Genomic DNA, 14,603 nt, shown 5'->3' on the forward strand with positions numbered 1-14,603 from the left:
TTTTTATGCCTATCTATTTGAGGGCAGTAGCTTATTTTCCTCATTTCTATGCTGTTCTCGGAGCCCGCTTGCTAACAACAATGTCATGGACTCACTATAGATAACTCTGGGAGACAGTTTAAATTATTTTTCAGTATATTCTGATAGCAAAAGGAACTACATAATATATTTTTGTGACAAATGCTGCTATAAAAATTCCATAGTGGTTTCTTAGAGAAGAATTCTTGAGTTGCTTCTTGAGACAGGGGAATCTGATTTTAAAGTAAGTTGCTTCCCGAATGAACTATTTCAAGTCAGTAACTTGAAAGGAAGCTGCTAGACATCCCTAGCCATTGTGTTCCATTCCTTCTACTCTCCACTGGAATCTGAAATATTCCTCGCTTAGCAGTCCTTGAGAAATGATCAGTAGGATATACTTTTGAACACCTCTTTTGCTTTATTTTTTCTATTTAGCTGAAGGGCTAATGTTGTCAGTGTGCTCTGTGAGTACACGGAAGGGTCTGAAGCGACCTAAGAAATGTCTACCTCTTCGGCTGAATTTTATTTATCATTTCTGAAGCCTGCATGTATTGATTCCTTATGCCTGTTGTAGTTGTGGAAAAACCCTGATCTTGCAAATATATAAGAATAATATTGAGGTTTCCCCATGTATTGCATATGATAGAAAGCCATTTGTTATGATTTACGGACAGGGAGAGCAACACCACTAATGTAGATTAGGACTAATAATAATCTTTGTCTTGGGTATTCGCCCCCCCTCCCATTTTGGACTTTGGTCTGTGTATTCCCAAAAAGAAAGTTCTTGTTGTCTCTAATTCATGCCTTGTTTTGTTTGTTTGTTTGAGGGTGGGGGGGTGTCAAATTTGCTAATGTAAATATGGTTTATTGTTTTTATAGAGTAATCATATTTTGCTTTTATGTTTTTAGCTCCTTCAGTCCCAAACTCAAGTAATGATATGGGTTGACCTGTTGGCAAAGGACAGTAAAATACAATAATGAAATCTACCCTTAGGTTGTTTGTATTAGTAGGTGCAAACTGAGATTGGCCCAAAGTGACATCATCACACTGACATCATCCAGTCCTTCAGAATAGTTGGATACCTTCAGAGCTGGGGGGAGGTTTCCTCATTTTAAAAAATAACAATAAAAGCTTTACCCCTGCTTCAAGCAGTAGATTGAGTGCATTTTCTTCGAAATCTGGGACAGTGTCCCATGGGAAAAGTGGTGTCATGACATATGCTTGTTCCCCTGAAGAAAGAATGTTAGCTACCCTGATAGAAAGAGATGCAGATTATACGTCTATTTGTTATGTATGTCTAGAAAATATATAAATACTTAAGAATAAAGTGAAATAACATTACAGATTGTTCTGCTGTACCATTTCAGAATTTTATATTTGTGCCCAAAGTGGTGGTTTTGTGTTTGTTTGTTTGTTTTTAGTCTGTAAGGGTGAGTTTAGCCTAAAATTAGGAAGCTCTTGATATTAATTCATTTTTGTGGTTGTGCCTTTGGTAGCCTTATACTTTACCCTGGCCTTTGACACCTGAGATGTGAAACCCACCCTATTCCAATGACATTAATTTGTTTTAACTGTTTTTAATTCTGCACTTAAAATTGTTGTAACCTGTCCTGAGACCTGATTGCAAAGGGTGAATCATAATCATCATCACACTTTAAAAAGCTTAATAGTTTTATACCTCGTGAGAAAAGGCTTTAAAATGTATTTGATTTTATCGGCAGTTGTGTGCTTTTAGGACAAAAAATAAACAAACCAGATCTCCACCAGAAATTTATGCTAAATATTTGTTTGGTTTCCAGTGAGCCTTTTGACTTGACACATCTTTTCCAACAGATGCGTCTTCTGGGAGGTGGTGGGGACTGACCTGTTACTCCTTACTTAATTCTGTGATTGGCAGATACTTGCAATTCATCAGTGCAAAAAGTAAAGCTTTAAATTTACTTCTATTTCCATCTGTGAAATTGGGAGCTACTTGAGCCAATTTTAGTATTAGCACTTCCCCATAATAAACTGCATGAGCCTAAATAGTTAAGAGATTGAATTCCTGTATGGCTGTGTATGTGTTGGCAAGGTTGATGCAAAGCTAAACAGGTTGTGAATTTAATGGGCATAATCTGAATTATTGTTTTTATTGAATGAAGTCTTGATATCCGCTGTTGGGAATATGGCAATAATACAGAAAATGCTTATAAGAAAATGAACCATTTTATAATGTCCCTAAAACAAATGTTCCATAAGATATGCATGGCTGGTAAATTTGAAACCACCTTGGGAGTCCTGATAGGGTAGAAAGGCAGGCTTTACATTTTGAGGCAGGCGGGAGTTAATAAAATGTGCTGCTGTTGTACTAAAAAGGGAGTTTTGCAGAGAGAGTGTTTTGTTATTAACTGCTTGCTAGCCACTTTTAATATTTTCTTGTTGGATTTTTTGAGTAGTTTTCCAAATAAAAAGTACTTAAATTTATTAGAAATAAATTAAATTAACCATGCTTCAGTTCATAATCAGCCTAAAGCATGCCAGCAGTTGAGTCTTTCCTCCACAGAACAGTTTTTTAATTTATATATTTACAAAATTTGTACCCTGCCCTTTAGCCAAAAAGGCTCTCAGAGTGACTTACAGAAATCATTTTCTGATTCCCTGCCATCAGGCTTGGAATCTAAAAAGACAGGACACAAGAGGAAAAAGGAAGAGGAGGGAAGAGGGAAAAGCAAGCTCAAGGACAAGTTCTTAAAGTTACAGCTGATGTCTGTGGAGGTTATTGACTGACTTGCATTCTCACCCAGAAAGTACTCTTCCCCCTAGATCAGATCCAAGAGTTCTAGGCATGTGCTTATATTTTAAAGTTTACCATAATGTTATGCAATGTCACACAATGTATGTATATCACTGTGTTCTGGTTAGGGAATGTTTTCCTAATGAAATTTATGTGGGGAGGGGATATAATTCTCAGACACAAGAGAAAATTATTTTATTTATTCAGGTGATGGTTCAAGTTTTCTCATAAAAATGAATTTTACAGTGGCAAGTTAATTGAAAAATTAACTGGAAGTCATATTTTACACTACTGCTTTTCTTTGCTTAAGGAATTATTCCAGTGTCATTGAATGGCTTTCTATAATTCCTACTAAAGTCAGCAGAAAGACTATCACTGACTCAAATAGAAGTTGAATACAGCCTTAAGCTGACTGTTACACCAAGGGGGGTAAATGCCAATTGATTTTTACATGAGAACAGATTGAGCCCTAGGAACAAACGGATGGGAATAGACTGGAAATCAGAATGGAATTTATTCAGATCTTTTTGGCTTTTTACCTTAATGGCTGGAGGAGACAACTCTAAGTCTTTGCATTCTGGACATGCAGAAATTGCCTGAGAATGTTCAGCAGCTAATAGGTTTTCAGAATAGAGGAATCTTCAAAGGCAAATGCTTGTCCAGTTCAGCATTCTATTTTTTTACAATGACTAATAGCACTCATGACAAGGGAAAACTGAAGATATGGGACACCTTAGCATTTGTCCACATATGCTTAATTTATAACTGTAATCATAGTATTTGTTTTGGGGGGTTAGGGTCATTTTCTACAGTTTTGTAGATCTTCTAATTTCAGTCCACAGCATTCATCACAGCTCCCTTTGTTATCTCCCAACATGACATAACCACCTAAAATAGATAATATTTCAAAGTACTAACATTTCCCCCCCCTTGGAAAAGTTTTTGTGAGACTTTTATTCCTTAGTATTGGATATGCAGAATATTCCCATGCAACAGTTCCCCAGTGTAACACACCTTCGGTGTGTTGGTTGTTTGGGGCAGGGCGGTGGGTGGGGCGGAATCTTGAAAAGTATTTACTCAGCATAATAGGTAAAGGTAAAGGTACCCCTGCCCGTACGGGCCAGTCTTGCCGGACTCTAGGGTTGTGCGCTCATCTCACTCTATAGGCCGGGAGCCAGTGCTGTCCGCAGACACTCCCGGGTCACGTGGCCAGCGTGACAAGCTGCATCTGGCGAGCCAGCGCAGCACACGGAACGCCGTTTACCTTCCCACTGGTAAGTGGTCCCTATTTATCTACTTGCACCCGGGGGTGCTTTCGAACTGCTAGGTTGGCAGGCGCTGGGACCGAACGACGGGAGCGCACCCCGCCGCGGGGATTCGAACCGCCGACCATGCGGTCAGCAAGTCCTAGGCGCTGAGGTTTTACCCACAGCGCCACCCGCGTCCCTAGTATACTCAGCATAATAGTAAACCATTAAAAGCAAATTGGTAAAAGCAAGCACAAGCATTTTCTGCAGTACTTGGTTAAGTTTCAGAGAGGCAAAAAGACAGCTGATCGGGTCTGTATTTTTTTTATCATGGATTGCCACACTTATAGAGGTTGGTCACAGGGGCCTTCTGAACAGTTTCCGAAAACAGCTTTCTGTTAGGTTTACTTGTTGGTCTTGAGATAAGTTATTATAAGTGAATTTTACTTCCTTAGAGGATGGTTTTTATTCTTTCAACTCTGCAGAAGAGCTGATTGTTGAAAACTTTACCATGTAAATATTGCTAGCCTTTAGTAGATGTGGCAGTTTTGACAATACACCAAGCCAACAAGCAAAAAAACTCTGCTCCCATATATATTTCGGGAGAGGCCCCCAGAAGCAGTGCCCCAATTGCATGTGAGTTTCTGCCTCCCACGTAATGTTATGAATGTGAGTAGACCATTTGTATGAATAAGTTTGGGAGGTTTTTTTTAGTGCAAACCACTGACTATTATTGATACACCAGATCTTTAGCTTGGACTATTGTGCTTAAATTCCAGTTAACTATAAAGTCCTCTGCTCATCAGCAACTTCATTTATTAAAGGCCCTTGAACTTCCAAAACAATCCAAATCCAGGATTTCTAGGCTAGGATTACCTTAAAAGGCAAAAGTACAAGTCCCCAAGTTAATGGAAGGATTACTAAAATGGATTTGTATGTGTAGAGTGCACACCATGTGTACAAGTGTGTGTGCTAGTTTTACACTGTCATGTCCCACATTAAGGGCATGTAGCAGAGAGCAGTGAGTGATCACAGGTACCCAGCAAATGTGTACCACATGTACCCATGAAGAAAGTAGGCAGGAGTATATGTTCTTAATCCATAAAATGTGAAGTACCGGAAGGACAGATCGTGAAGCTGAGGCTCCAATACTTTGGCCACCTCATGAGAAGAGAAGACTCCCTGGTAAAGACTCTGATGCTGGGAAAGATGGAGGGCACAAGGAGAAGGGGACGACAGAGGACGAGATGGTTGGATTGTGTTCTCGAAGCTACAAACATGAGTCTGACCAAACTGCGGGAGGCAGTGGAAGACAGGAGTGCCTGGCGTGCTCTGGTCCATGGGGTCACGAAGAGTTGGACACAACTAATAGACTAAACAACAACAAAGGTCTCATGGACAAACAGCCAGTAGAACCTGCCTCACCTGCTGTTATTCATAAATAGCTACTTAATGCCTAATAAAATATCAAATCAAAACTGTAAAGTAAGAGTACGAGAGATGGAATACATTTGCATTATTTCCAAACATTATAATTCACAACAGTCATAAAGTGGCAATTCTAATCTAACTTGAATCCAATAAACACATCCTTGTTTATAAACAAGGAAAGGTTAAAAGCTCTTACAGTTTATTGTTGACACACATTACAAAATGAGTCCTCAGAGCTCTTGGGATAACAACAACAACCACAACAACAACAACAACAACAACTCTCTTATCACCTTAAGGTCTGAGAGTGGGTTACATATAGGTATCATGGCATGGAGAAGAGATTTGATACCTCTTTCTTCACTGTAATGTCAAAAATAGTGGTACTGGTATTAAACTCTTCCTCTACACTAACACCATCATTCTGTAATTGGTTGTTAAACTGACCTCCTTTTCACGCCACTAAAAATCCTCTCTCATTCAGCAACAATAAAGTGACAGTTTCATAAATCAGGTTTTTATCATCATGGTCTCTCTTTCTTTTCTTATTTTTTTGACATACAGCAGTCAGCAGCAGCGTATAAATTTTTATCCTTCCCCATTATGCAGCATTGTATAAAATGAGAGGTGGTTCAGACGATAAAACTGATGTGCTAGTTTTCATCATAATTTAGGAAACAGCTGAATAGTTCAAAGCACACCAGCACTGTGATGTGCCTATTGCTATTCTTATTTTCGAACAGGCAAACTGGTAGAATTAAGCTGTGATACAAAACTGCTGCTCTGGGAGATTCCACCAACAGAACTTGAAAACATATAAACCCAGTAACTAAATCATGTGTTGTTTTTTTAAAAAGAAAAGGCACCTGATTCCTGCTTTAAAGATTTTTGTTACTTAGAAATGCAGTACCTGCTTCTTTGGTCTTAATATTACAAAGGAGATGCACATCGGGGGGTGTCTACACAAAATTCCTCAATGAGAAGAAGAAGAAATAGATTCTGATTTACTTTGTATCTTAGATACAAAACTTTATCTCAGATGCTGAAAGTGGTGTATAGTTTCTGTGATGGAAACTCTGTGTGTGATGGACACACAGTCCACACAGGTTTCCCCTTAACTTTCCCTTACACTGAGATGAGGGAGGAGTGAATTTCCCCTGCTGCATTCCTTTATCGTTATGTGGATTGGTATTCTGTTCTTCTTGAATTCTGATTTAACCATAAAGTCTAAAATCAATTGGAGCATGAACTGTTTTTGGCAGCTTTCAGGTCCTAATATTTTATTTGCACAAACATCCGCCTTTGTTACTGATACACATACTAATAAGATGCTGTGGGAGGGGAACTGGCCTATGTATGTGCAGTACAGTGGTACCTACGCTTCAGGTTACATACGCTTCAGGTTACAGACTCCGCTAACCAGAAATAGTACCTCAGGTTAAGAACTTTGCTTCAGGATGAGAACAGAAATTGTGCTGCGGCAGCGCAGTGGCAGCAGAAGGCCCCATTAGCTACAGTGGTGCTTCAGGTTAAGAACAGTTTCAGGTTAAGAACGGACCACCGGAACGAATTAAGTTCTTAACCTGAGGTACCACTGTATATTATTTTACTGGCGTATATATGAATACCTTAGACATTGCGAAAACACCCTTGATGTTTAACTTTGGATTCAAAATACTCGCCTTGTCAGATTTTGGGGGATCTGTTTGCATGCTTATTTAAATCAGCATTAATGGGATCCCCCCAGTCAGGTGGTATTAAAAGCTTTTTTCTTCTGAAACTAAAATTCCCTTAAATATGTGACATTTTCTGTAGTAGATTTAAAGCTGTTTAACACTTCAAAACAACAATTGTGCTATTAAGATAAGTGGAAAGCAGCTGTGGTAGAAATAGTTTTCACTTGGTCAAATAACTCATTGTTCTCAATCCAGTGATATTCCAGCTGAAAGGAAGGTTGGTAATTAACTGCAATTCACATTTCCTAGAAACTCTGAGGTCTGCTTCTGTGACACCTCAGGCTTACTGGTGGCAACCTGGGCTCACGTTGGATTTATAGATAGCTAATATATCAAAATTACATCCAAGAAGTGCTTTTCTGCCACTGTTATAAATGTGATATAAGACCTGAAGATTCAGTAGTTATGGAGTACTTCAGGGTCTGTTATGCTTGAAATTTAGCTGTCACTTCTGGCTTTTCTAACTATTCAACCACTAGCTATTCACGATCAGCTTATGCTTTATGACTTCTCCGTGCTAGAGGCAATAAGGCTGGCTGTGCTGTTGAGGGTCATTGGTTAAGGTTTTATATTTGTTATGGACATCACAGAAGTCATGGTCTTGAAACCTTCTAAGACAGCATGATTTTTATGTTGTTACTTTTTAAAAATACAGATGTAAGTTCTTTAGACATACAGTGTAGTAGTGACCTGGATATTAAAACCAATTTTAAACCATGTAATTTCGGAATTAGCAGAGGATTATACTGCGGAGACTGATGCCACACAGGGCAAGAAGGATGGCTTCTCCTTATCATCTCATGCATATGGGCAAGCAAGGGAGCCTTACCTTACCTTTCTATGTGCTATCTGTACTGCTGCTCTTCCTAGGGAGACTGGAAGGGAAAAGCTGAAGGCATATGTCAGAGGGTGAATTTGGTCTTTCATGTCTCTGTTACAGAGACCCTTGGTTGCTGCTGCTTACTGCTAACATGATTATAGTTCCAGGTGCTAAAGGAAGTATTAATTAAAGTCTTTTTTATCTTTTCATGCTCAATGTGAAGCAGTAAATTCTACTTTTCAAATAAAATAAATAAAAACAAACTTACATATGAACAGGGGTGGTTGCCTTATGTTACACCACACCTTTAGCCTGCTGAAATACAAGAGCCTCCACCTGTTGGCATTCTGTTGACTTTTGAACACGTACCTATTTACACAGACATCCCCTTGATCTCTTGGCCTGAGTGTCCTGTTTTAATTGTTGTACTGCTTTAAGAGGATTGTTTTATTGCAAAAAAATTAATCGTAGAAATTTATATTTTAATGGGATTCTTTTATGCTGTATTGTTAATTATTCTGTATTTGAACAGTGTTGTGGAACTGATTATTATGGCTTGTGGTGACCTGGTGCAGGGCTTTTTCACTGGTGGCACCAGTGTTGTGGAATGCCTGATAAAATACCCATCAGTTTTGGCATTCCATCAGCTCTTGAAGGCATACGTGTTTAGGCAAGCATTCTCCTTCCACTTGAACTTCCTGATCTAATTGTTTTCAACTGATTTAATTGCTATGCTTTTTAGCTTGCTTTATTGTGTATTTGAACAATGGATGTTGTTGTATTTAATTATATTCCGCCTTTTCCCCAGACGAGGACTCAAGGCAGCTTACAAGATAAAATAGAAAAAGATAGTCATTAAAAACTAATTAAACACTAATAGAATTAAAACATGATACGATAAGGAAAAGCCACTCTTCTTGCCTGGTATGGCATGACTTAGGACAGACTCAGTCTAGGAATGATGACACAGTCTTGTTTGTTGAAGGTGCAGAATGCCACTTGTGTCTGTTAAAGACCCTTAGCTGAGATCCTGGAAAACTACTGTCAGCCCAGACAATTCAAAGCTTTATTATTATTATTATTATTATTATTATTATTATTATTATTATTAGGCTTCTAAGCAGTTTATAAAACATAAAAGCCATTTATTTATGTATGCATATACTGCTTACATGCTCAAATGACTTCTAAGTGTTTTAAAAGTATAACATCCTTACCCAATAGAGCAATTCCATCAAAGCATTCATCCATAAAATATGAATCTTATGCACATCATTTACATAAAATAGTATTGTTGTGCACACCTTTTGTGAAACAGAAAACAGTACAAGATCTGGGGCAGTGTATATAACCTAACTAGGTTTTGCATTCCTATCTGCAAGCAAGCTCAGGAACAGCAAATCTTGTTGGTCTGCTGCGAAAAGCCGACCAAATGAATTCCTCCCCTATTCTTCCTTTTTCATAATTGATTTCTCATTGTCAGCACAGCCAGTAGGACACATGAGCAGACTGTTTCCTCTGTTTTATCAGTGTAGCTGAGATAGTGTATTCAAGAACAGTGTAAAGGCCCAAAATCTGTCCAGCTCTTCCTCCTCTGCCTTGCTGGTAAATGCTTGTTTGCCTGCCTGCTCTAAGTGAGTGAGCAGTATGGCAGGAGCTAGAAGAAGGACCAGCAGCCCCAGTTTGCCTTGTCTTACAGGCCAGCAGCAATAGTGTCAAGGAGATTCCTCTGGGCATCTGGTTGGCCTCTAGGTGGGCCTTTGGCCAAGTCCAGCAGGGCCCAAATGCATCTTGCCGAAGGGCCCTCCAGAGTCAGGAACTGATTCTGGTTCTTATGTCTTTAGCACAGTCAGGTTGAGGAGCGAGTAGGATTGTGTCATCTTTGAAATAGCTGTCTTTTCTCAACTCTTAAATGGAACTGGCTTGCCTGACATGTAACTTGGCTAAATGGAAGCATGATAGGCTGCTGTATATTGGCTCTTGAATCACATAGCCTTGCTGAAATGTATATACCAGGAAAATCTTGTGGGGGTGTGATTCCTTTTTCAGAGCTTCAAAAGGTGTATTTTTTGGGTTTTTTTTACACCAGGCTTGCAAGGAGCTGAAATAATTCCTACTCACTCTATAATAGCAAATGATGGCACTGTGGGAATGTAATCAGAACTGCTTGGTGCTGCCCTAATCACATTTTCATTCATTGCCCTTTATGTTTTAGCTAATGTTTGGTACAACCCCACTGGAATACATAAGCCAGCATTTTTCACTGGTACTGTAAGAATTTCCTCTTTTCCATCTTTTTTTCCTTTCTAACAGCACACATCTCCCTTGAAGAGTTGCTTACCACTTCTATTTCAAAATTATATGATGCCCTGAATTCTCACACCTCTGAGGCCGGAGCTCATCATCACTTACATTGTGCTAAAGGGCTTGGTTGTATCTTTCCCCCCTTCTCTCTGCAGAACCTTGCAACTCTATGACACACAATAATTGCCAGTGTTCTGAACCACAAGAACTTCTGGATAATAAAAAGGTTGATAGAGAAGCTTGCAGTGGCATTTCAAACAATAATTATGGAAGCTGCATTATTATATATTAAAAATAGAATAAGTTTAATTTGACATTGGCCAAGTTGCCGTCTCTCAATCTAGCCTATCATACAGGGATAAAATGTAGATAAAATGGGCAGGAGAGAGAGAACTATATATACCTTGAGCTTCTTAGAGGAAAGTTGGGATAGAAAATGTATTTCATTAGCACAGTCATCTACCTCATGCACGTAAAAGTTATAGGTTGCCTTTAATGAAGCCTTTAGGTTTAATTGTTATAATGCTGGAAACTGTCTTCCCTGTCCTCATCTGTTTTCCACTGCAGGAAGTTCAGGCAGGCCCTGCATATCAAACTCCAACAAGTCCAAATTTCACTCTACTAACAGCCTTATTTCCTGTAAGATTCAACTCTGAAGTTATTTGAACAGCATCTAGATAGCTCAATACACCTGTGCACAGTGCCTCTACATGAGAACAGGGAGGGAAGCAGCCCCTTTCATCCAACGGAATGCAGTTTCAGAAGGTACTGAGACTTTCAGGGCAGCAAGGGGGTATATGCGAAGAAGTAACTATGCAAATAAATGTGACCTATTCTCTTACGTTGTTGTTGACACCTGTCTGTCTCAAGAGACAATGGAGTATGCCTCTGAGGATTAAGTCAGACTGCGTATATAGCCTGGGCAATATATAGAGAGGTACTGGGCTGCCCAGGGACGCGGGTGGCGCTGTGGGTTAAACCACAGAGCCTAGGGCTTGCCGATCAGAAAGTCAGGGGTTCGAATCCCCGCGACAGGGTGAGCTCCCATTACTCGGTCCCTGCTCCTGCCAACCTAGCAGTTCGAAAGCATGTCAAAGTACAAGTAGATAAATAGGTACCACTCCAGCGGGAAGGTAAACGGCGTTTCCGTGTGCTGCTCTGGTACGCCAGAAGCAGCTTTGCCATGCTGGCCACATGACCCGGAAGCTGTACGCCGGCTCCCTCAGCCAATAAAGCGAGATGAGCGCTGCAACCCCAGAGTCGTCTGTGACTGGACCTAATGGTCAGGGGTCGCTTTACCTTACTGGGCTGCCCAGATGACAAGGCCCACCTTTCAGCCTCACTGATATGGTGCAAAGGAAAGGAAAGCGATGCTTTTGGCACCAGCTAGGCTGCAGGAGTTGCCAGAAGGAGGCATACAAGGTGCCATCTAACCATCTTTAAGAACTCCAGATTTGTGTAGAGTTTACTCCTTAGCCTTTTATTCTCTCAAAGATGTCCCGCAAGGCAGCGGGTACAGATTTCTCCTTGGGGTTTCTTCCCAAAGCCTTTCCCTCACACATAAGGCAATGGAGGTTTAGAATCAGTTTTCCTTCTCTTAGATCGACTACCTTCCCAGGTTGATGAGACAGATCTGACCCCCCACCGCACATTCAGAAACCACCTTCTTTACTATTGAACACACTATTAGTCTCATCTGCTCAGTCTGCCAGAGCCTGTCTTTGCATGCAAGGAAAGTTCCTAACTCACCAAGGGTTTGAGACCCATTAACTACCCTCACCTGGTTTAGCTGGCCAGTCAAAGCTGACAGCTTCTAGGAGCTACAGATGAGAACTGAGTGCAGGGTGGGGACCAAAGGTGGACAAACAGTGTTAGAAACTCCCATTGTTCTAGGAGCATTTTGCGAAAGGGAATTTCATAAGCACAAGCAGTTTCCAAGCTCTGGGCACAGTTCTGCCCCTAAGATTTCAGATTAAAACTGCAGAGTGAAAGAAATGACCTTTTTCTGCCTCCCCACTTCCACCTACTCTCTGAAGGCTGGAGAAGAGGACCTCTTAAGAATATTAGGAGGGTGGGCAGGGGAAGGGCTAGACCATGTATAAAATGAACATAATACTTTAGCTGCAGTTCATTCATTTTCAGCTTTGTATTCTTGTTATTAAAAAGGGCACCTAGACATTCTGTTGTTGCACCCATAACCTAGGTTTAAGGTGCTATTTAGCTCATAGCTTTCATATCTCAGTTTCTAACACTATGGGCAAACTACCCCCAGAAGGACCACCCCAACACTCCATGCACCTCTTACATTAAATACCTAAGATAATAAGGTATATTCAGTAATCCTTAAAAAAAACTGCCTCAGGGTTTTTCTTCTGGTCTCAAGTGGCTACAGAACAGCATGTTTAGCTTTATGTCAGCAGTGAGGTCTATTTCACTCCCTCCTTCATAACTTTAAAATTATGCTGTCAGAAATGGCATTTCCAATGTTTGTGAGTTATTTGATAATACATTTACTCTTTCCGTTTTACACACACACACACACACACACACACACACACAATTTTGAAGGGGGGAAATGCAGCACGAATTAATAAACCTGAGGGGTCTGCCTTGATAAAATATCAAACTTCTCATGGTAAAAGCCTTTTAGGGTATTTTCAGTTGTGTGTGTCGTGCCTCTGAATATTGTTGTATTGCATTGCAAACCATAAGGAACAGAATTCTTATATCTATTTCATTTTCTATTATAGTTTGCGAGTTGTTTCATTACATTTTGAAAACACATAGCTAAACAATTTCTAAAAGAAGTAGACTGTTTGCAGACATCTGCTAGAAGCCTACAGCCAGCCTGCATTTCACACCATTTGTTGTAAATATTTTTTTCGCATCTATGCACGGTGAGCTTTAGGTACCATGAGCTGTAGATTCTGAGCTCCCCCAGCCACTCTTTGGTGAGTGTGGTCTCTCACCTGTCAATCAGATGGTGACACCATTATGTTAGCAGACTCAACTATGAAGTACAAGTTTACTTGCCAGCCACACCAGCAAAGGCAGTGTGTGTGTGTGTGTGTGTGTGTGTGTGTGTGTGTGTGCGTGTGTGTGTGTGTGTGTCTTTCTTTGCAACCTGGCTTTTGGTATATACAGGCAATCTTTGTTTTATGTAGGGGCTTCATTCTGGACCCCCATATGTGTTCATGGAGCGTGCAAAAGCCCGCCCAGACCCCTTTTCATTACGTTTTTAGGATCTTTCTGGATTCAGTGTCATATGCATGTGCACAATCACATGTCATTCAGATGCAGCTACATTAATTAATTAACATTAATGTATGAATGCACCCATAATTATAAGCAGTTGTCTTTTTTGTAAAATATGAGATGCCAGTACTCATATCTTAATAAAAGTTCCATGGGTGCCAATAAAAAAATTAGATGGGCAGCAATAAAAGTAACCATTTTTCATACTGGTGGGTAGCCTCACAAAAAAAACCCCCACATTGTAGGTGAGTAACTATGGAGACCATTGACTGAACTAGGAGCTCTTGATGGATTTGGGCTCTGGTGAATTTAAAATTTCTGAAATTGCTACCATGTTGTCAACTCTATATATTACTTAAGAGTTCTAAATTCCTAAAATGTAAAAATTGTTCCGCATCTTAGAATCGTTGTGTATTTCTTTGATATCCTAATGATAACTTTGCCTCTCACATGCATATGCATTGCCAACACATCTTCAGCTACTAAGACGCTTGGTGCAACAGGTGACATGGTTATGAGACATTAAAGTAAAAATGTAGTAAGAATGTAGATATATTTTGCTTGCCTATATGGATTTATTATTCTACTAGATAAATAAAAGAAACTGGGGAGATGGGAGAGTTGGAAAAAATGCGCATTCATATTCCAGCAAACTGCTTTTCAGCCCCCATTATTTCAGCCAACAGATTATTTCTCTTTCTTATGGGCAGCCTGTTAGACTATCTAGAATGTGTGTTGTTGTTTTTTTTGAAAACCTGGACTTATTATGTCCCAAATAAGATGTTGAATTAATTATGCACACACACACACACACACACACACACACACAGAGAGAGAGATAATTCAGATTGTAAAATACTTGTTTTTTAATGGCAAGCTGTCGATTTTAAAGGTAGGTATTTCTGACAGGCAGGTCCATCTTTTGTGTCCTGAGCTTGTCATAAATGAAGGGACAGTATTTGTATAAATGTTGAAAGCTAGACATGCTACAATGAATGGTTTAGTGTTAACATTAAAC

General features: G+C 39.8%; 1 protein-coding gene across 3 annotated transcripts in view; it reads left to right on the top strand.

The window, feature by feature from the left end:
• SGCD (sarcoglycan delta) overlaps positions 1-14,603 on the top strand; it is a 375,983-nt gene that overhangs the window by 258,357 nt on the left and 103,023 nt on the right. The window lies entirely within an intron of this gene.

The sequence above is a fragment of the Podarcis raffonei genome, chromosome 2 (genome assembly GCF_027172205.1).
Source record: "Podarcis raffonei isolate rPodRaf1 chromosome 2, rPodRaf1.pri, whole genome shotgun sequence".
In the NCBI taxonomy this organism is placed as follows: Eukaryota; Metazoa; Chordata; class Lepidosauria; order Squamata; family Lacertidae; genus Podarcis; species Podarcis raffonei.